This window comes from Macaca fascicularis, chromosome 12 (genome assembly GCF_037993035.2).
Source record: "Macaca fascicularis isolate 582-1 chromosome 12, T2T-MFA8v1.1".
NCBI lineage: Eukaryota > Metazoa > Chordata > Mammalia > Primates > Cercopithecidae > Macaca > Macaca fascicularis.
In genome coordinates, this window is record NC_088386.1 from 89,826,315 (window position 1) to 89,848,402 (window position 22,088).

The 22,088-nt window shown below is 33.5% G+C and overlaps 1 long non-coding RNA gene and 1 pseudogene across 1 annotated transcript; one reads left to right on the forward strand and one right to left on the reverse strand.

Moving 5' to 3' along the window:
- The first annotated feature begins 2,375 nt into the window (after positions 1–2,375).
- LOC102118859 (heterogeneous nuclear ribonucleoprotein A1-like) lies at positions 2,376–3,304 on the forward strand (annotated as a pseudogene).
- Positions 3,305–11,998: 8,694 nt separating this feature from the next.
- LOC135966444 (uncharacterized) lies at positions 11,999–14,737 on the reverse strand. The gene is made up of 2 exons (XR_010579765.1): positions 14,554–14,737; positions 11,999–12,187 (listed from the first exon to the last, which is right to left on the reverse strand). It is a non-coding gene; the product is annotated as an uncharacterized lncRNA (long non-coding RNA).
- Between the last annotated feature and the right edge of the window lie 7,351 nt (positions 14,738–22,088).

The window sequence follows — 22,088 nt, forward strand, 5'->3', positions numbered from 1 at the left end:
CTTTATTTGCTGTACTGAAGTCAAAGATTGCTAAGAGTAACTGACCTTAAACATAATGGGAAGGGAAGCTTTCACAAGGATAAGACCCTGGATATAATCAACATTCACCAAAAACAAATCATGAACTGTAAATTTGCTGACTTATTGTAGTGCAATTGAATAAAAGCCTCCCTGGAAAATTTAAAATATTTTTTTCAACTAATTTTACTAAAAAGCAATTAGGTATTGGTTGCCTTGTTAAGAGAATCAGGAAAGACAATTAGTCTAAGTTAAGGCATTTGAATTTGAGGTACCGTTGATCTAGAACACACCATACAGAGTCCAGAGCTGGTAAAGGTCCATCAGTTAGAAGTGACATAGAAAAGAACAAGACAGAGTAAAAGCTCTATGCCATCAGGACTAGAGATTAGTTTGTTAATTGAGAAATCAAATTATGGCAAGGATTAATAATAAAGAAAATGCCTTAAATATTTCAATTTGTAGCTTTTAAATGCATAAATTTAACTGAAACTCTTTAAAATAAGACCTCGCAATTTTTTTTTTGAGTATAAGCCTGCTGACTGGCATTCTGTTTTTTTAATAAACCACATAAAAAGTATCTCCTTGCCTCAGTACTACTGAAAAACGATGTGTACCACAGTAACAAATCTCAAAAGGACACTATTTCTAGAGTGTCTCTGCTTACTAAACCAGCGTAAGAACGTTCACACCTTGAGTTACAAATTTTTACAATAATTCCTTCATTCCTTTACCATCTTGACGCCTTTTTAAAAATGTAGCATAATAAATATAGTTTTGATATAATTAATTTATAAATTTTTAAATTTACATAAATCTCTCAGCAACTCCAATTTTATTATATAAAAATTAAACACTATATTTCTTATGTCCATGTAAAAATATTATTTCATAATGCATCTCAAAATTCAGTATTTTTTATTAACACACAATAACATATATTAATACCTGATACATATTTATGGGGTACAGATGATTTTTGATACATGATACAATGCAAAATGATCACAACAGGCTATTTATTATATTCATCATCCAATCATTTGTCATTTCTTCATGATGGAAACATTCTAAATATTCTTTTCCAGGTATTTTGAAATATACCATTAATTACTGTTAACTATAGTCATCCTGTAGTACTATCAAAAACTAGAACTCATTCCTTCCATCTAATTGTATGTTTGTGCTCATTAACCAACCTCTTTTCAGCCCTAGGCTTAGCCTTCCCAGCATCTGGCATCTAGCACTCTACTTTCTACTTTCGTGAAATCAACTTTTGTAGCGCCCACAGATGAGTGAGAGCTTGTGATATTTGTCTTTCTGTGCCTGGCTTATTTTCTTTAACTAAATGACCTCCAGTCCCATCCATGTACCTGCCAATGACAGGATTTTATTTATTTTTTCTTATGGTATATAGAATTCCATTGTGTATATATACCATATTTACTTTATTCATTCTGTTGTTGATGGACAGTTAGATTGATTCCATATCTTCGTTACTGTGAATAGTGCTGCAATAAACAAGTGGGGTACAGCTATCTATTTGATATGCTGATTTTTTTTCCTTTGAATAAATACTGTAAAATTAGATTGCTGGATCCTATTGTAGGTTTTTTTTTTTTTTTTTTTAGTTTCATGAAAAATTGTCACACTGCTTTCCATAATAGCTAAACTAATTTACATTCCCATTAACAATGTGTAATAGTTCCCTTTTCTCCTAGTCCTTTCCAGCATTTATTTTTTATTTCTTTGATAATAGCCATTCTGAGGTTAGATGATATCACATTGCCGGTTGAACTTGCATTTCCACGATGATTAGTAATGCTGAGCATTTTTTGATATACCTGTTAGACATTTGTTTGTCTTGTATGTCTTATTTTGAGAAAAGTCTACTCGGATTCTTTCCCCACTTTTTAATGGGTTTATTCATTCTTTTGCTGTTGAGTTGTTTGAGTTTTATTTTTTTTTCCTGAATTCTCAGTATTAGTCCCCTGTCAGATTAATAGCTTTTTCTCTCAATCTAAAGATTGTTTCTTCACTCTGTTTATTATTTTCTTTGCTGTCCAGAGCTTTTTAGTTTAATGTAGCCCACTTATCTATTTTTGTAGAGGCATTTTACCCGTGCTTTTGAAGTCCCAGTCATAAAATCTTTGACTAGACAACTGTCCTAAAGCATTTCCCCTGTTTTTGCTTAGAAGTTTTATAATTTTAGGTCTTATGATTTAAACACTTAGTGTTACTGTGATATATCACACTTATTAATTTGCACATGTTGGAAATATGTTCATCGTCTACTTCTTTCTGCCTGTGGAGGCCACCGAGGAAGCATTGTTAAAGTCTCTCTGCCCCTTGCCATCATGTCTAAATCAGAGTCTCCTAAAGAGCCTGAACATCTGAGGAAGCTCTTCATTGGATGGTTGAGCTTTGAAACAACTGATGAGAGCCTGAAGAGCCATTTTGAGCAATGGGGAATGCTCACAGACTGTGTGGTAATAAGAGATCCAAAAACCAAGCACTCCAGGGGCTTTGGGTTTGTCACATACGCCACTGCGGAAGAGGTGGGTGCAGCCATGAGTGCAAGGCCATACAAGGTGGATGGAAGAGTTGTGGAACCAAAGAGACCTTTCTCAAGAGAAGATTCTCAAAGATGAGGTGCCCACTTAACTGTGTAAAAGATATTTGTTGTTGGCATTAAAGAAGACACTGAAGAACATCACTGAAGATAATATTTTTGAACTGTATAGAAAAATTAAAGGGATTGAAATCATTACTGACCAAGGCAATGGCAAGAAAAGGGGCTTTGCCCTTATAAACTTTGATGACCATACCATGCTGGGAATGGCCACAACTATGAAGTTAGGAAAGCCCTGTCAAAGCAAGAGATAGTTAGTGCTTCATTCAGCCAAAGAGGTCGAAGAAGTTCTGGAGACTTTGATGGTGGTCATGGAGTTGGTTTCAGTGGGACTGACAACTTTGGTTATGGAGGAAACTTCAGTGGTCTTGGTGGCTTTGGTGGCAGCTGTGGTGGTGGTGGATATGGTGGCAGTGGCGATGCCTCTAATGGATTTGGTAATGATGGAAGCAATTTTGGAAGTGGTGGAGGTACAATAATTTTGGCAATTACAACAATAGTTCAAATTTTGGACACATGAAGGGAGGAAACTTTGGAGGCAGAACTTCTGGCCTCTATGGTGGTGGAGGCCAATCCTTGGACAAACCATGAAACCAAAGTGACTATGGCGGTTCCAGTAGCAGTAGTAGCTATGGCAGTGGCAGAAGATTATAACTACTGCCAGGAAACAAAGCTTAGCTGGAGTGAAGAGTCAGATAAGTGACAGGGAAGCTACAGGCTACAACAGATTTGTGAACTCAGCTAAACACAGTGGTAGCAGGGACTAGCTGCTACCAACGGGGAAAAAAAATGTTTTAGACAAGTACTCATGTGTATGGGCAAAAAACTCGAGGACTCTTTTTGCAATGAATTGTTTAACAGGCTATTTTAGTTTCTGTTCTGTGGAAAGTATAAAGCATTCCAACAAAAGATTTTAACATAGTTTTTTTTTTTACACCCATGCTGTTGATTGCTAAGTGTAATAGTCTGATCATGATGCTGAATAAATGTGTCTTTTTTTAAATGTGCTGTGTAAAGTTAGTCTACTCTGAAGCCATCTTGGTAAATTTCCCCAACAGTGTGAAGTTAGAATTCCTTCAGAGTAATGCCAAGTTCTATTTGGAATTTATATACAGTCTGCTTGGGTGGAGAAGCCATTGTCTTCAGAAACCTTAGTGTAGTTGAATGATAGTTACTGTTATGACCTGAAGGTCACCATTAAAAGGGATCACCCAAGTCACCCAAGCAAAATCGTGGAATTATTGGTTATAAAAATAATTGTGGCCACATCTTATGCAATATATCTAAATTGAATGATGGTACCAGATAAAATTATAGATGAGAATGAAGCTTTCGTATCATCCATTATCATGTGTAATCAATAAATGATTTAATTCTCTTGAAAATAAAATACAATAATTTGCATGTTTTGAATGATGTTTGCATCCCTGGGATAAATTTGACTTGATCATGGTGTGTTATCTTCTTGATATGTTGTTGGATTTGACTTGCCACTATAATGTTGAGGATTGTTTCATTTACATTCATCAGGTTTATTTGCCTGTAGCTTTCTTTTTTGTTGTGAACCTATCTAGTTTTGGTATGAGGGTAGTGCTGGTTCATAGAATGATTTAGTCAGAATTCCCTCCTCTTCTAATTTTTGGAATAATTTGAGAATTGTCGTTAGCTTTTCTTTAGAAGTCTGGTAGAATTCTATGTAGCAGTAAAGCCGTCGGATCCTGGGCATTTCTTTTTTTGGAAGACTTTCATTGCTGATTCAATCTCATAGTCATTATTGGCCTGTTCAAGTTTTCTGTTCCATCCTAGTTCAATTTTGGTAGGGTGTATGTGTTCAGGAATTTATCCATTTCCTCCAGGTTTCCAATTTGTTGTCATATGATTGTTCATAGTAAATTCTAATGATCCTTCATATTTCTGTGATATCAGATGTAATGTCTCATTTTTATCTCTGATTTTATTTTTTCAGGTCTTCTCTCTTTTTTTTCTTGACTAGTGTAGCAAGCAGTTTATCAATTATGTTTATCTTTTGGAAAAAATAATTTTTCATTTCATTGATTATTTATAATTTTTTAGTCTCAATTTTGTCTAGTTGTTTTTGAATCTTTATTATTTCTGCTCTACTAATTTGGGGTTTGATTTGTTGTTACGTTTCTAGTTCTTTGAGGTGCATCATTAGAATTGTTATTTAAATTCCTCTCATTTTTGTAAATATTTATTGCTGTGAAGTTTCCTCTTATCCCTGCTTTTGCTGTGTCACATGGGTTTTTGTTTGTTGTATTTCCATTTTTACTTGTTTCAAGTTTCCTTTTACATTTTTTCTTATTATCTTTGTTGATGCAAAGGTAATTTAAAAGTATGTTCTTTAATTTCCATGTATTTGTTAAATTTTCAAAGTTCCCTTTATTAGTGATTTGTAGTTTTATTCCTTTATGTTTTAAGAAGATATTTGATGTGATTTAAATTTTAAAGATTATTTAAACTTGTTTTGTGGCCTAATATATGGTCTATCCCAGAGAATGTTTACATGTGCTGATGAGAAGACTATGCATTCTGCTACTGTTTGATAAAAGGTTTAGTAAATAAATGTCTGTTAGGTCCATTTAACCTACAGTGCAAATTTAGTCTCACATTTCTTTGCTAATTTTCTCCCTAAATAATCTGTCCAATGCTGAAAGTGTGGTGTAAAAAGTCCCAACTATTAATGTATTGGTGTCTATCTCTCCCTTTAATTCTAATAATATTTGCTATACACACACACACACACACACACACACACATACATACACATATATGTGTGAGTATATATGTGTATATATATGTGTGTGTATATATGTATAGATATACACACATATATACATATATATACACACATACACACATCTTCCAGTGTTGGCTCTGTGTGTGTGTGTGTGTGTGTGTGTGTGTGTGTATTTACAATTGTTATAATGTCTTGGTGATTTTGTCCATTTGTTATTTTATAATGACCCTTAAGTCACTTTTTATGTTTTTGACAAAAGTGTGTTTTGTCTAATATAGGTATAACCATTCTGCATGCTTCTGTTTTCTGTTCGTGTGGAATATTTTATTTTCATCCCTTTCATTTCAATCTATTTCTGTCTTTACATGGAAAGTAAATTTCTTGTCAGCAACATACAGTTAGATTTCTCTTTTAATCCATTTAGCCAGTCTATATCTATATCAAATTATGTATATTCAAGGTTGTTATTGATACATGAGGACTTACTAGTGTCATTTTGTTAATTACATTCTGATTATGTAGTTTATCTTTTGTTCCTTTCTTCCTCTTTTAGTGTTTACTTTTATTTTTCAATTTTTTTTTTTTTTGTAAAGATAACATGTCATTCCATTTTTTTTCTAATTTAGGTATATTCTCTGTCAGTGAGTTTTATAATTCAATGGGTTTCAATGATGGTAGATTTCATTCCTTTGCTTCCAGATGTATGATTCTTGTAAGCATTTATTTTAGGGACAGTCTAGTGATAATGAATTCCGTCCATTTCTGCTTGCCTTAAAAAACATGTATTTCTCGGCAGTGCATGGTGATTCATGCCTGTAATCCCGGCACTTCGGGAGGCTGAGGCAGGAGTCAGGAGTTCAAGAACAACTTGGCCAACATAGTGAAACATCGTCTCTACTAAAAATACAAAACCTAGCCGGGTATGGTAGCAAGCACCCGTAGTCTCAGCTATTTGGGAGGCTGAGGCAGGATAATCACTTGAACCTGGGAGGTGGAGGTTGCAGTGAGCCAAGATCACTCCACTGCATTCCAGCCTGGGTGAAAGAGCAAGACTCTGTCTCAAGAAGAAAAATGTATTTCTCCTATATTTTTGAAAGATACCTTTGTTGGGTATAGTATTCTTAACCTGCAGTATTTTTTCAGTCAGCACTTTGAATATATCATCCCATTCCTTTTTTTTTTTTTTTTTTAGATGGTGTCATGTTCTGTCACCAGGCTGGAGTACGATGGTGCAATCTTGGCTCACAGCAACCTCCGCTTCCCAGAATGAAGCGATTCTCCTGCCTCAGCCTCCTGAGTAGCTGGGGCGACAGGCGTGCACCACGACACCCAGCTAAATTTTGTATTTTTAGTAAAGATGGGGTTTCACCATGTTGGCCAGGATGATCTTGATCTCTTGACCACGTGATCTGCCCACCTCAGCCTCCCTATCATCCCATTTTTCCTTGCCTGTGTGGCTTTTGCTGAGAAATCTGCTGTTAGTCTTAAGAATTTCCTTATGTATGACTTAATACTTTTTCTTCCTCTTTGAGAAGTTTTTTTTTTGTTTACCTTTTGACTGACTATAAAATGCCTTGGAGATTACAATATTGTCTTGCATCTATTTGGAGATATTTGATCTTTCTCTATCTGAATGTTTATATGTATTTTCCAAGATTTGAAAAGTTTCCAGCTATTTTATTATTAAATATAGTATTTATGTCTTTTAAAAAATTTCTTCTCCTTTTATAACTACAAAAAATCAAATATATAATCACATTATGGTGTCTCATATGTCCAAAGCTTTTTAAAAATTATTTTTTATTCTTCTTCCTCCTTCTCTCCTCCTCCTTTCCTCCTTCTCCTCCTCCTTCTCCTCCTCCTCTTCTTCCTCCTCCTCCTCCTCCTTCTTCTTCTTCCTTCTTCTTCGCCTTCATTTTTTTCTCTCACTGTGCTACTTCTAAAACTTGCCTTTAAATTTAAAAATTCTTTTATCTGAGTGATTTAGTTTACTGTTTAATCTCTTAAGTATATTGTTATTTTACTTATGAAATTTTCCCATTTCAAGATTTTGGTTTCTTTTTTATGATACCCATTTTTTTGTTGTTGAATTTCTAATTCAAATCTGTTTATCTGTGTTATCTTATATCTCATTGTGTCTCTTTAATCATTATTTTGAATTTTTTGGTGGGCATTTTATAGATTTCCTTTTTGGGGGTCTGTTACTGGAGAATTATTGTGTTCTTTGGAAGTGTCATGTTTTCTTACTTTTTCATGTTTCTTGTGTACATACATTGATATCTCGGCATTGGTGTAACAGTCACTTCTTTTAATTTTATGAATTGACTTATATAGGAAAAGAATTTTTTCTACAGAAAGATGTAATGTATCCATAGTGTTTGTTGGGTAGAATATTTTGCCTTTATTCTGGTATAGTCTCTGCATAATTTCCCTGGCTGTAATTACCATCAGTAGTTTCTGTGAGTTCTTCAGTAGCTTAAGCTATAGTTATTAGTGGAGTCAGTGGTGAGGTTTTGCTTGAAATGGGACATCAGCTGAATCTATATTTGGCCACAAATTATGATGGCAATGAGCTGGGCATGCTTCTCCTTCAGCCCCTGGGTGGCATATGTGATTGCTGCTGATGGCAACTTTGAGCTGGCCAATCCTTATACCTCTAGGCGGTATACCTCTAGGCAGATGCCAGCAGAGGCAGTGGTCTGCCAGGCAGGCCGTGGGATCCAGATGATACACATGGTGTCAACATTGGCAGTAGCAATCCCAAGCCAATACTCATACCCTTAAGTGGTGTACATGGGCTCTAGAAAACTCAATAATTTGGGGAAGATTTTCATGAACTTTCTGTTCCCATGCCTTAGGCAGACATACTTATTCCATTTTCTGGACCTTTAATATTATATAATGCAGTACTATGATATTTCATTAATTTTCTCACATTCCTACTCTCAGCTCCTCTACAAATAGATTAACATATTCTAAGCTATTATCACCCTCAATGAATCACCATTTCTAGAATATTGTATTAATTTTAAGCCTCCATCATGCCCTTGCTTTCTGAAAAGTAAATTCTTTATTTTCTTCTTGATTCTTGTCTCTCCAATGCTTTCCACTCCACTCTAACTCTTACCTCTCAAATGTAGGGCTAATCTTTTCTTCTTATTTGTACACTGACCATAATTCTATTCACAGCAAATTTTGTCCTAATGATGTTACAGAAGACATAGCTAGATAGGAGACAAAATGAGAGAAGCACAGAGACAAAATTTTTCATTCACTTTGCCCCACCCTCATATTTATTGCATTCATCTCCTTATTCTAGAACATTACAAATAACAGTTAGTAAAAGTTGTTGGAGTGAATAAATGTATCAAAATGTGAGAAAATACAGAATACAAATAATGTTTTCTGTTAATATGGCTTTGATTTGGCCATGCTTTCTGAAAATAAAGCATTTAAACTACCCTAGATGTCTCAGAAGTCATTGCATTCTTATAGGCACAAAGTAAAAGAATGTCCAATCTTATGTTGATTTTTTTTTTCTATTTAGACACAACTCATTTCAAATTTAATGAAAGTATTTCTTTAAAAAGTGATCTCTTACTAAGTAAATATGTTTAATGCATAAAGCATAAAAGCACTAACATCCACATAGAATATAAACATAAAATATTTAGTAATAAGGTTTAGATTTTAAAATTTAAAAGTCACTTGTTAACCGCATCACTCTTTTTCTTCAAATATGTGGCTGTCATTTTTTCTACAACTTCTAGAACTATAAACATTTTTCTATAATTGCAAATGCAAAAAATTAATTGGGAGGAGCTCAGAATATTATAACAGAAATTGACACCAAACTTAAGTGTGAATAACCATGATCCTACATAGAATTAGAAAAAAAAAATGGAGCATACATGATTTGTTTAGCATTGTCTATATGAGTTTTTATGACTGAGTTTGATGGTTGCTGGGAAAATTATAAGGGTTTTGAGGAAAATTGGTAATCCACTCCAGCAAATATTTATTGAATAAGAAGCATGGAATTGAAAACATTTCTATTTTCTGCATTATTTTCTGCAAATTGGCACATAGTGCAGAAGCAGATATAAATATTTTAGCTTTTTTTTTTGCCTATTGCTTGGTTACCATAGTTTTTCTTCAATCTAAAACTGTAAAAATGAAAAATCTACTACTTACGGGAAGAAATTGATATGAAAGATTTCATTTGAATTTATTCTTTTTAACATATAACTAAGATAAATATTTAATATCTTAACCTTATTTTTATTTTTGTTAGTATTTTATAAAGTTATAGGTTAATGCATTTTAAAGACAGAGTTCCAAATATCATATGGTTCTATAACAATAAATATATTTATCAACTGATGAAAATTGTTAATACTGTAATTTTTTAGATTTGTTATACAAGTGGCATTTTAATTAACTGCACATATATTAAAAATATAAGAATTTAATCTGATTTGGTTGGAAGTACTTTATTTATTTATTTATTTTTTGCTTACTTTGAGGAAAGGTATTATATACACTTAGTTTTTAGAAAGCGGAATAAATGGCACCCAAATTAATAATTACAGTTGAGGCTATCCTCAGGTCAAATTGTGAAAGTAGTTTACTTTCACATTCAATATCTCATTTCAGTCTGATTAACATTCGTCTACATGACAATTGTCTGCTTTGAAACATGACCTTTCTAAATAAACATTTGGAAGTTTTGTTTGTATAAATTATTCTAAGAATATTTTACCATTATGTTCATATATTTGCAGATGGTATTGTTTGCCTTTTAAATGGGGCTTTTTGTAGATAAAGGCTTTGCTTAACGTAAATTGAGAAGCCAGTGGTACAGACAAAGCTTCTCAGGGAATATCAAATTAAAAATATAAATTGTAACACTAATCTAGGGTATATTAACATTTCAATGTGCTCACTCCATGAATGTGATTTTACTTATAATTTCAGAATATATGAGTGTGATTATATGCTGATTAATTACATTAGTATTTGTAGTTACTGAAATTGACTTATGTTCATACCCAGGATTATGCCTCTGTATTGTGTGTTTGTCTGTATGAGACCTAGGAAGGGAGGACTAGAAGAGGGAAGAGACAGAGAGAAATTAGGAAAAAATTTAATTTAAGAAAAATAATACTTGATTTTAATATTTTATAGTATTTTCTACACCTGTACTTAGAAGCTTAAAAAAAATCCATATATGCTTAAATATGCATAGAATTCTATATTTCAGGCTGAGCTCAGCCATAGTTTTTCTCTGGTGGTTTTCTTTTACACTACTCACATTGCTGCAGGCTTCCATAGCTTCATTGGAACTGCATAGTTCACTATGGTCTCACTTTAATTGACGCATCTCACAGGTGAATAATTTGTTGATTGTTGGCAAAATACATCCCTTTTCTACCATATCTCCTCCCAATAAGGATATCTAGATCTAATAACATGGATCTAAGAGGATGGCAAGGAAGCTGTGAGGTCCTCTGAATTCTTGCTCAGAAGTGACACAACAGCACTTCTGATAGATTTGATTAGTCAAAGCAAGTCACAAAACCAGTTTTCAAAGGGCAAAGAAAAAGAAACATTACCTCAGTGTGAAGAGGTGTAAAGCATTCTCATGTTTTACCTAAATATTAAGTATATGTTTTATTTTTGTGTTTATTTGGAAAATTTTCTAGAATTATTGTTTTCACCATAAGCAAATGGATTTTTGGAAAGTGACAAATATTCTTTTAGGGAATATTCATTTGTCTTTAAGTACAAAAGCTTCCCTTTAAAAATGTCATATTAAAAAATGTACATTATTGTGATTTTAAAAGAAATATTCTTTGATATTCAAATTTTTACTTTCTATCCTTTTATTTATGAGGAGAGAAGAAAGTCTGGCCAAATAATACTGATATTCACAATCAATTTCTTAATCAGAAAGGTCTTGAATGTTGTCTAAATAAATTTGTGCTTAATTTTAATTACATTAGTTTAGTTATGCTTTTAATTTTATTGTACAAAAGATAATGAATGACAATTGGACAGTTTAAATCTTCTTTAAAGTTAAAAAGATTGAAAGAGAATTCTCCATAGGCGTGAGCAATAGGGACTAGACTAAAATTTTTGTCTCAAAGTATATCTGGACTATATGATTATTAGAATTATGGATGAAACTTAAAAGACTAAATATAAATATGTTTTCATTATGAACTGGAAGCAATCAAGATTATATATATACACACACATATGTCTATATATTTCATGTATAGTATGAAATAATCTATATATTTCATACTATTGACTATTTTGTGCCTATCACATGAAAATTATCTTAGGATACATAAACACACACATACACACACTCACGCACACACACATACTATCATTCAGTTGTTTCAGTTTCACTCAGTCTAAATTTTCACATTATAGACGTTCTGCGAAAACAAAAATAAAACCTTCAAGAAAATAATTTTTGAGAAAGGAGGAGCAAGGGAAATGAGAAACCAAACCTCTGACAACAAGATTGCATTAAAATATTTGTGGATATTGGCTGGCTTTTAAACTCTATACTACTTACAATATGCAAACTTACAAATTAATTTTATTCTTAATTCATTATTATGAAAGTACAATATTGTTTACACTACAAAGATTAATTCATGTCTTGCCATGCAGAATTATGAAGGAATGAAATTCTGTTTCATTTCCGCGTAAGATGGTTGTTCCTCAAGTTAAGTAACTTTGGAAATGCATCTGTAGTTAATCTCTTGGTGCAATAAGAAAAGTTCTATTATATTTACTGTATTTAATTACTCACAAGTTTTTTTATGTGTATTTACCTGTGATATCCCTAGTTAAATATCTTGATGTAAGCAGCAATTGATATCTCTAACTCATCGTAAGAGCTACTTTGAAAACATGTATTTTCAGCTATAAAATAACTGTGAAACACATGCCACCTGTGAGGGAAGCCTGGTCTCTCAGCAAACTCACACATACACATAGTTGAATATATGTAATATATAATGTAATATATATCTTCTCTGAGACAGAACACTTGCTGTATGATGGGGGTTAGTGAATAAATAACTAAGCTCTGCTTTTCTCCCTTGATTCCTCTTATTTAACTGATGATTCTTGAATTTTGCTTCCACTTCAAAATTTAATTCTTGAATTGGTGACCTCAAATTTGACTGATTTGCCCTACAAGGGCAGAGTGGATGAACAAGGCTTATTAGCAAAATCCGTTCACACAATTATGTTCTCTCAAGTCATTTACACAGCATTTCATGGCCAAATAATATTTAAAGCACTCAGTAATGCACCTAGTAATTGAATCTTTGGTTAAAATAAGGTCTTATGTGTGGGTTAAAAGTTATAATATATAACCATGAAGGCAGTTCATTGTCCCTACAGTTATATTCCCTATGTACTGTTAAAAACTATACCTCTATAACATTTTACCATGGTCATATTTTATAAACTACATCAATATTTTTGTTTTATTCACCCAGATTTATTTCTTAATTATGCTAATAACATTAGTCTTGGCCTGGACTATCTATAATTCTGACCCCAGTGCTCTATATGAGTTTCCCCATGGTCACTGTAATTATTGATACAGCAATTATATACTGTCAGTGAATTTTTTCATGGCAGCTTATAATTCAATAACCACAGACACTATGAGAATCACTAAACAAATGTTAGCATAGAAAATTTTTATGAAAAATTGATTATGTAGGGTTTTTAGTGACTTGTGATTATGGTAGTAATGTATAATTTAAAAATATAAAATATGATAAATATAGAACACAGGAAAAATATGTTTACTATGAATATTTTGGTTTAAGTTACTTATTTTTATGGGTCCTCTATGTTTTAAAAAAATAGCTAATGTAACTACTACTAATAATAGTAGCTACAAGCTAACAAAACCATTTTTATATAAAACATTTTTCTCAGATTTTAGTACATTCACTTAATTTCCAAATAACACTCTACTTAGGTATTGCTTATTTGTTTTACAGATAATGAATGACCAGAATATTTAAACACATTATTACAAGCTACAGAATTATTAAGTATAATAATCCAAATTCAAACCAATATCTCTTTGTCTCCCAAGCCTAATATCTTAATCACTGTATCATATGAAAATAATTAAATAATTTACAATATACACTATTCTCAAAATTAATATAAAAGAGTGAAGAAAGTTGGAATGGGAAGAGAGAAAAAAAACAGCAAAGAGAATTGCTCTAGGCAAATAAGGCTTAAACCTGCTGAGGAACTTCTGGAGACATTATGTAAACACTAGGAGACTTAGGACATCAGCTGCTGACCTACAAAGAACAAAGTATATAATATACAACTATTGTGCATATTGACTTCAGATCCCAGTATCTAAACACTTTGTGCTCACTTCCACCAGAATATCTACATGGGTGATCAGCAGAATATTAACCCCACAAAGAGGTCCAAAGTCAGGCTCCCCATCCTGTGAATAATATACACAGCAAAGGCTAAATACATTTGCAGATAAAATTAAGTTGGCTAATCAACTGAACTGAAATTCGGGGGTTTATTGTGGAATATCCAAGTGGGCCCAGTATAATCACAAGTGTTCTTACAAGTGGAATAGAAACGTAGAAGACAGAGAGTGTCAGAGTAATGTATTATAAGAAATATTTCACTAGCTATTGCTTGTTCTGAAGATGGAAGGGGGCTACAAGCCAAGAAATGCAGACAATCTCTAGAATCTGGAAGAGGCCAAAAAGAAAAACAAAAAACAAACAAACAAAAACTTCTCCCCTTTGAGCCTCCAAAAGATAATACAGTTCTGCTGAGCCCTTGATTTGAGACAGGTGAAACTCATTTTAGACTTTGAATCTCTAAAGTAGAAAATCATACAGTTGTGTTGTTTTAAGCCACCAGATTTGTGTAATTTGATTTTATAGGAAATGAATGCAACACCTTTTTCCCCTAGACCTCCCTCTTTTCCGTCATCTAATCTTATTTTCTCCAGATCTTTGACAAGCATCCAAACCATTGGCTAATTCTCAAGAATACATCTAAATCAGACCACGGTTTCCTTCACATTAAAAAGATAATTGTGTGTTTTACTTACATTTCTGATCACTGTTATTTTGGGCCACTCTTGAGTTGAACTGTAGTGAGGCAACAGTTTATTGTCAACTCACAGCATCATATCGGGCAGAATCATCCATAAACCGGGACTGATTGTTCTTTTCCTCTTTTCACCAGAATGTCATAGGAACATTCTCAATGAGTTCATAGGTTTGGGCTGAAAAAGTGTCAGTGCAATGGAAGTAGATGGCATGGCATCAGAATCACCTGTTTGTATAATTTTCTTAAGTCCGCTGGAGATGCTCAGGCTAAGTTCTGAATTAACCATTGCCATTTACCTCATGGACTGCTCCTGAACTTTTGACCTGATTCATTTGAAAATATTCTGCTCATGACAATTAATTTCTGTTATATGGTTACATAATGTGCCATGGTTAACTACTCTTTCTATTTGGGTCAAATAGCCTGCCAGCAAAATTTTTTCTAATAGTTCCCTGCTGCTCAAGGAACTCGTCATCCAGTACACAGACATTTATATCTAGAATCATGAGACTAGCCTGGGCTGGCAAAACAGCTGTGGAATAATCTTAAACTGCTACAGAGCCCTGTCTTCTATGGGCACCACTCAAAACTGCAATCCTTTTGAGATGAAACCACCTTTGCAAAATTGTAACTGATAAATTATAACAGTAAAATAAATCAGACCTAACTGACCCCATCTTCCTCTAACCTCTAAACTTTCTTTGTTCATTCCTGGGCATAGGCCGAACTAGCCTTGGGAAGGAATTTAGTGTGGTTTAAACTCTGAAAAAAAATTGGTTAATAGCCCTTTCCCGAAAGACACCCTTCTTGCCTGGGGACCGGTCTGCCTTTGCAGTACTAACAAATTAACTACAAGATTAGAAATTACAGTTTAGGGGTCATGCAGCCTCTAGCTCGAAGAGTCTGAACCTCCCCAAATTGCTTCTGAGGATAACATCACTATTGTAAAACCTGAGAGCAGGTCTTGAGATATTTTGCAGACCCTGGACTCCATGGATCAACTGACACCATCCAGACAGGTAACCTGGCTCAACCAGTTCTGCCTTCCCACCCAGGAACAGAAAATAGCAAGAAAAATTCACTTCTACCGGCTATGATTTCACCTCCAACCCTATCAGTCAGTACTCCCCACTTCCCAAGCCCATCCCCGTCAAATTATCTTTAAAAAGTCTGATCCCCAAATGCACAGGGCGACTAATTTGAATAATGATAAAACTCCGATCTCCACACACCCAGCTCTGCGTGAATTACTCTTTCTCCATTTCAATACCCCTGTCTTGATAAATTGGTTCTTTCTAGGCAGTGGGCAAGGTGAACCCACTGGGTGGTTATAGAGACATCAAATAAATGGTTTAAAATGATATTTATAAGAGTGATATGCTGTATTTCGAATTGTGGTATATGGTACCTCCAAAATTAAAAGAGTTCCAGCAACATTCTGCCCTTACCTTAGAGGAGACATTCTGACATAATGTAGATCAATAAATTTCTAAAAATTCCATCAATCCGTAGACCCTTGAGTCTTTCTCATGTTTTTCTTTCAGATTTTGCGACTCATTTTCCTTACAAGGATCAAAGTGCCTGCCTTTTATATAAACCAGATCAAATAAGCACGATGTTATCAATACAGTGGATCAGTGTGATATTTGCAAATGTTTGCAGAATGTCAAGTCAGTCAAGGTCCCTTTGGACTATATAGTAATAGAGAGCAGAATTAACATAGCCCTGGGATAACTTAGTGAATATGAACTGTTCTGTTTCCCGAGTGAATGCAAACTATTTTGGTCATCTTTCCTGATGGAGATTGACAAAATGTATTAACCAGATCAATATTCACATACCAAGTTCCAGAGGCTGTGTCAATATGTTTCAGTGCAGACATTACATCAGCACAGCAACTGTGATGGAAATTATCACTTGATTACATTTTCAAGAGTGAACTGTCATTCTCGGTTATCCATCCACTTTTTGCAGTGGTCATACTGGTGAAATGAAAAGACTAAAATGAGGAAAATAACCATTTAGAGAGTACCAATATCATGACAGTCCTAGCCAGTATGCAGTATTTCTTCTTATTAAACTTAGTTCAAAGACGGTGGAGGAGGGTAATTTTGTTCACTTTCAAAATTTTCATTTGACTTTACTACCAAGTTGTTTTTACTTAACATACCAGAAAACTCCTTGAGTGTTCTGTTGCACCATCCTGATTATACATTACAGACCAGGAAAATGACCACAGGGTGGTTACTTTGTATCTATTAGACTATCAGTAGAATTTTGTGAACAAAAAATAAATTTAGAATGGCTTTCATATATGTCTACTTGGAGATTACTGGCATCATTATAATCTCTCCAACTATGCAATAGCTTCCAAATGATTAGGATGTCTTCTTTCTTCCTGCCTAGAATTACTGCTGCAACATACCATGGGTCTGCTGGAGGAATTAGTAAGAAAAATTTCTTATATATTCTTGTAGTAGAATTTCAGAGTCTTTTGTTACCAACTTTTATTTTAGATTCAGGGGGTACATATGCAGGTTTGTTACATGGGTACATGGTATGTCACTGAAGTTTAATGTGTGAAAGATCCTGTCATCCAAGTAGTGAGCATAGTACCTAATAGATAGTTTTATAAAACTCACCCCCTCCTACCTTCCCACATCTATTAGTTTCCAGTGTCTCTACTTCCCATCTTTATGTCCATTTGTATTCAATGTTTAGCTTCCACTTACAAGTGAGAACATCCTGTATTTGCCATTCTGTTCCTGCATTTCTTTGCTTAGAATTATGGCCTCCAGCTCTATCCAGGTTGCTGCAAAGGACATGATTTCATTCATTTTTATGGCTGTGTAGAATTCCATGCTGTGTATGTACCGTATTTTCTTTATCTAATATACCATTGATGGTCATCTAGGTTGATTTTATGTTTTTGCTCCTATAAAGAGCATGGTGATGACCATGCAAGTACATGTGTCTCTTTGGGATAATGATCTATTTTCCTTTCACTATATACCCAGTAATGGGGTTGTTGGGTCAAACGTTAGTTCTGTTTTAAGTTCATTGAGAAATCTCCAAACTGCTTTCCACAGTGGCTGAACTAATTTACATTCCCACCAACAGTATGTAAGTGTTCCCTTTTCTCTGGAACTTGCTGACATCTATTATGCTATGTCTTCTTAAGAATAGCCACTCTGACTGCTATAAAATTTTATCTCATTGTGGTTTTGATTTGCATTTTTCTAATAATCAGTAATAATGAGCATCTTTTTATATGTTTGTTGGTCACTGGTGTGTCTTCTTTTGAGAACTGTTTGTTCATGTCCATTGTCCATTTTTAAATGGATTTTTTCTTTTGTTTGTTGTATTGTTAAGTTTCTTATAGATTTGGATGATAGACCTTTGTGGATGCATAGTTTGCAAATATTTTCTTTCATTGTGTAGGTTATCTATTTACTCTGCTGATAGTTTATTTTGCTGTGCAGAAACTTTTTTTTAGTTTAAGTAAGTCCCACTTGCCAATTTTTGTTTTTGTTGCAATTGCTTTTGGAGACTCAGTCATAAATTCTTTGCCAAAGGCTGATGTACAGAATACTATTTCCTAGGTTTTCTTCTAGAATTTTTATAGTTTAAGGTCTAACATTTAAGTCTTTAATGCATTTTAAGTTAACTTTTGTATACAGTAAAACATAAGAATCCTTATGTTTAATTCTTCTGAATATGGCTAGCCAATTATTCAAGCATCATTTATTGAATCATTTTTTCATTGCTTGTTGTTGTTGACTTTGTTGAAAATCTTTCATTGTAGGTGTGTGGTTTTATTCCTGGATTCTCAAACCTGTTCCATTAGTCTATGTGTCTGGTTTTGCAACAATACCATGCTGTTTTAGTTCCTTTAGTCTTGTAGTACAGGTTGAAGTAAGCCTCCAGCTATTTTTTTTTTTTTTTTTTTTTTTTACTTAAGATTGCTATGGCTGTTTGGATTATTTTGTTCTTCTATGAATTTTAGAATAGTTTTTTTTTTCAAATTCTGTGAAAAATAATATATACAGCTTGATAGGAACCGTGTTAAATCAATAGTTTGCTTTGGACAGTGTGGCCATTTTGACAATATTGATTCTTCTAATCCATGAGCAGTAGATGTTTTATCCATTTGTTTGTATCATCTATGATTTCTTTCAGCATTGTGTTGTACTTCTTTTTATAGATATCTTTCACCTCCTTGGTTAGATGAATACAGGGTATTTTATTTTATTTTTATGTAGCTATTTTAAATGATGCCAGGTTATGAATTTGGCTCTTAGTTTGAACATTATATATGCGTAGAGATGCTACTAATTTTCATGCTTTGATTTTGTATCCTGAAACTTTACTGAAGCCATGTATTACCTTTAGGAGAATTTTGGTGAAATCTTTACATTTTTCTAGGTACAGAACCATATCATTAGCAAAGAGAGATAATTTCACTTATTTTTCTCCTACTTAGATGCCTTTTATTTCTTTTCTTCTTGATTGTTCTGGTTAGCATTTCTAATACTATGTTGAATAGGAGCGGTGGGAGTGGGCAGCCTTGTCTTGTCCCTATTCTTAAGGTGAGTGCTCTCAGCTTTTGCCCAGTGAGTGTAATGTCTGTGCATTAGTCATAGATGACTCATTATTTTAAGGAATCTTTCATTGATGCCTACTTTGTTGAGGGTTTTAATCATGAAGAGTTGTTGGATTTTATCAAAAGCTTTCCACGTCTTTGGAGATGACCATGGTTTGTTTGTTTTTGTTTTTAATTATGTTAATGTGGTGAATCACATTTATTGAATTGTATATGTGGCGAACTAACTTTTTGATATTCTATTGGATTCAGTTAGTTACTGTTTTCTTGAGAATTTCTGTGTTTATGTTCATCAGGGATATCGGCCTATAGTTTTCTTGTTTCTTTCCCTGATTTTGGCAGCAAAATGAGCTGGATTCATAGAATGAGTTAGGGACATGGCCCTCCTCTTCAATTATTTTGGAATAGTTTCAGTAGGATTGGTACCAGCCTATCTGTATACATCTGGTAGAATTTGGCTGTGAATCTGTCTAGTTCAGGACACGTTTTTGTTCATAGAGTTTTTATTATTGATTCAATTTTCAAACTCAATGTTGATCAGTTTGGGGTTTTGATTTCTTACTAAATCAATCTTGGGAGGTTGTGTATTTCTAGAAATTTAATCATTTCCTTTAGATTTTCTAGTTTGTATTCATAGACGCGTTCATCATAGTCCCTAGGAATCTTTTGTATTTCTGTGGAATTTGTTTTAATGGCAACTTTCTCATTTCTAATTGTACTCATTTAGACCTTCTCTCTCTCTTTGTTTGTCAACCTACTTAGAAGTCTATCAATCTTGTTTATTCTTTCAAATAGCCGGGTTTGCGTGTTGTTGATTCTTTCTTGTTTGGGTCTCAATTTTGTTCAGTTCTACTCTGGTTTTGTTTACTTATTTTTTTCTGCTAGCTTTGGGCTTGGCCTGTTCTGTTTTTCTACTTCCTCAAGATGCAATGTTAAATTTTTAATTCAAGATCTTTCTAACTTCTTTATATACAAATTTAGCACTATAAACTTTTCTTTTAACACTGTCTTAGCTGTATCTCAAAGACTTTGTTATGTTGTGTCTCTGTTTTCATTTATTTCAAAAATTTCTTACATTTTTGCTTCAATTTATTTGTTTATTCAAAAGTTATTCAGAAACACTTTTTTTTTTTTTTTATTTCCATGTAATTTTGTGGTTTTGAGGGATCTTCTTGATGTTGATTTTTCTTTATTCCACCGTGGTCCAAAATGTTTTTTAATTTATTGAGACTTCCTTTATGGCTGAGTTATGTGGTCAATCTTAGAATATGTTCTGTGTGCAGATGAAAAGAGTGTATATTCGGTTGTTGATGGGTGGAGTGTTCTGTAGATATATATTAGGTCCAACTGATCAAGTGTCAAAATTACATCATTTCTTCCTTAGTTTTCTGTCCCGATTATCTGTCCAACACTGTCAGTGTGGTGTTGAAGTATTCCACTATTTTTGGGGAGCTATCTAAGTTTTCCATAGATCTAGAAGTACTTGTTTTATGAATCTGAGTACTCTGATACTGGGTGCATAAATATTTGGAATAGTTAATTCATCTTTTGAATTGAATCCTTTATCACGATGTAGTTGCCTTCTTTGTCCTTTATTACAGTCATTGGTTTAAAGTCTATTTTATCTGCTCCTTTTTGTGTTCTGTTTGTGGGATAGACCTTTCCTCAACCCTTTACCTTGAGTCTGTGGGTGCCTTTATCTATAAACTGGTTCCATGAAGACAACAGATAAATGGGTCTTATTTTTTATCCAAGTTGCTGCTCTGTGCCTTGAAAGTATGACATTAAGTTAGTTTACATTTGAGATTACTATTGATATATGAGGTTTTTATCTTATTATAAAGTTGTTTGTAGGTTGTTTGGTAGTTTCTATTATATAGTTGCTTTAAAAGGTTTGCAAACTCTGTACTTAGGTGTGGTTTTGAGGTAGCTGATATCATTCTTTTGTTTCCTATTCAGAACTTCTTTAAGGATCTTTTGTTAGACTTGTCTATGGGTCATGAATTCCCTTAATGATCACTTGCCTAAAAAATATTTTATTTTTCCTTCACTTATAAAGCTTAGTTTGTGAGGTATTACATTCTTAGTTGGTTTCTTTTCTTTGAGAATGCTGAAAGTAGACCCCTAGACTCTTCTGACTTGTAGGGTTTCTGCTGAGAAGTCTGTGTTTAGCCTGGCTTTAGATTTATTCTTTAGTGTTGACCTTAGATGGTCTAGGGACTGTCAAGGGACTATGTGCCTTGGTGATGTTCATTTTGTATAGTATCTGGAAGGTGTTCTCTGTATTTGTTGTATCTGAATGTTTACACGTCTAGCAAGATCACAAAAAATGAATTATTTTCTCAAATATGTTTTCCAGGTTATTTATGCTTTTTTCTTTTCTCTCAAAAATGTCCATATTTGTAGGTTTGGTCACTTTCCATAATCCCATACTTATCAGAGACTTTGTTCTTTTCTTTAAAAAAATTGTTTCTTTATTTTTGTCAGACTAGATTAGTTTAAATAACTCTCCTTTAAGCTCTGAAATTCTTCTTCTTGGTTTAGTCTATTGACAAAGGGAACTTTTTATTGTATTTTGAAATTCCTTGAGTGAGTTTTTCAGTTCCAGTAGCTCTGATTGATTTCTTTTTAAGAGTTTACCTTTTCCTTTATTTCCTGGATTGCTTTTTTTGGTTCCCGGATTGTTTTTTATGGTTGATTGTTAACCTTATCTTGAATCTTGTTTAGTTCTCATGTAATCTATATTTTGAAAGTCACATCTTACATAGCAACAGGCAAGAGAACTTGTGCAGGGGAACTCCCATTTATAAAACCATCAGATCTTGTGAGAACTCACTCACTCTCAGGAGAATAGCATGGGAGAAACCACACCCATGATTCAATTACCTGTGGTCTCTTAGACAATACCCTTGAAGAGCTACTATTTACTT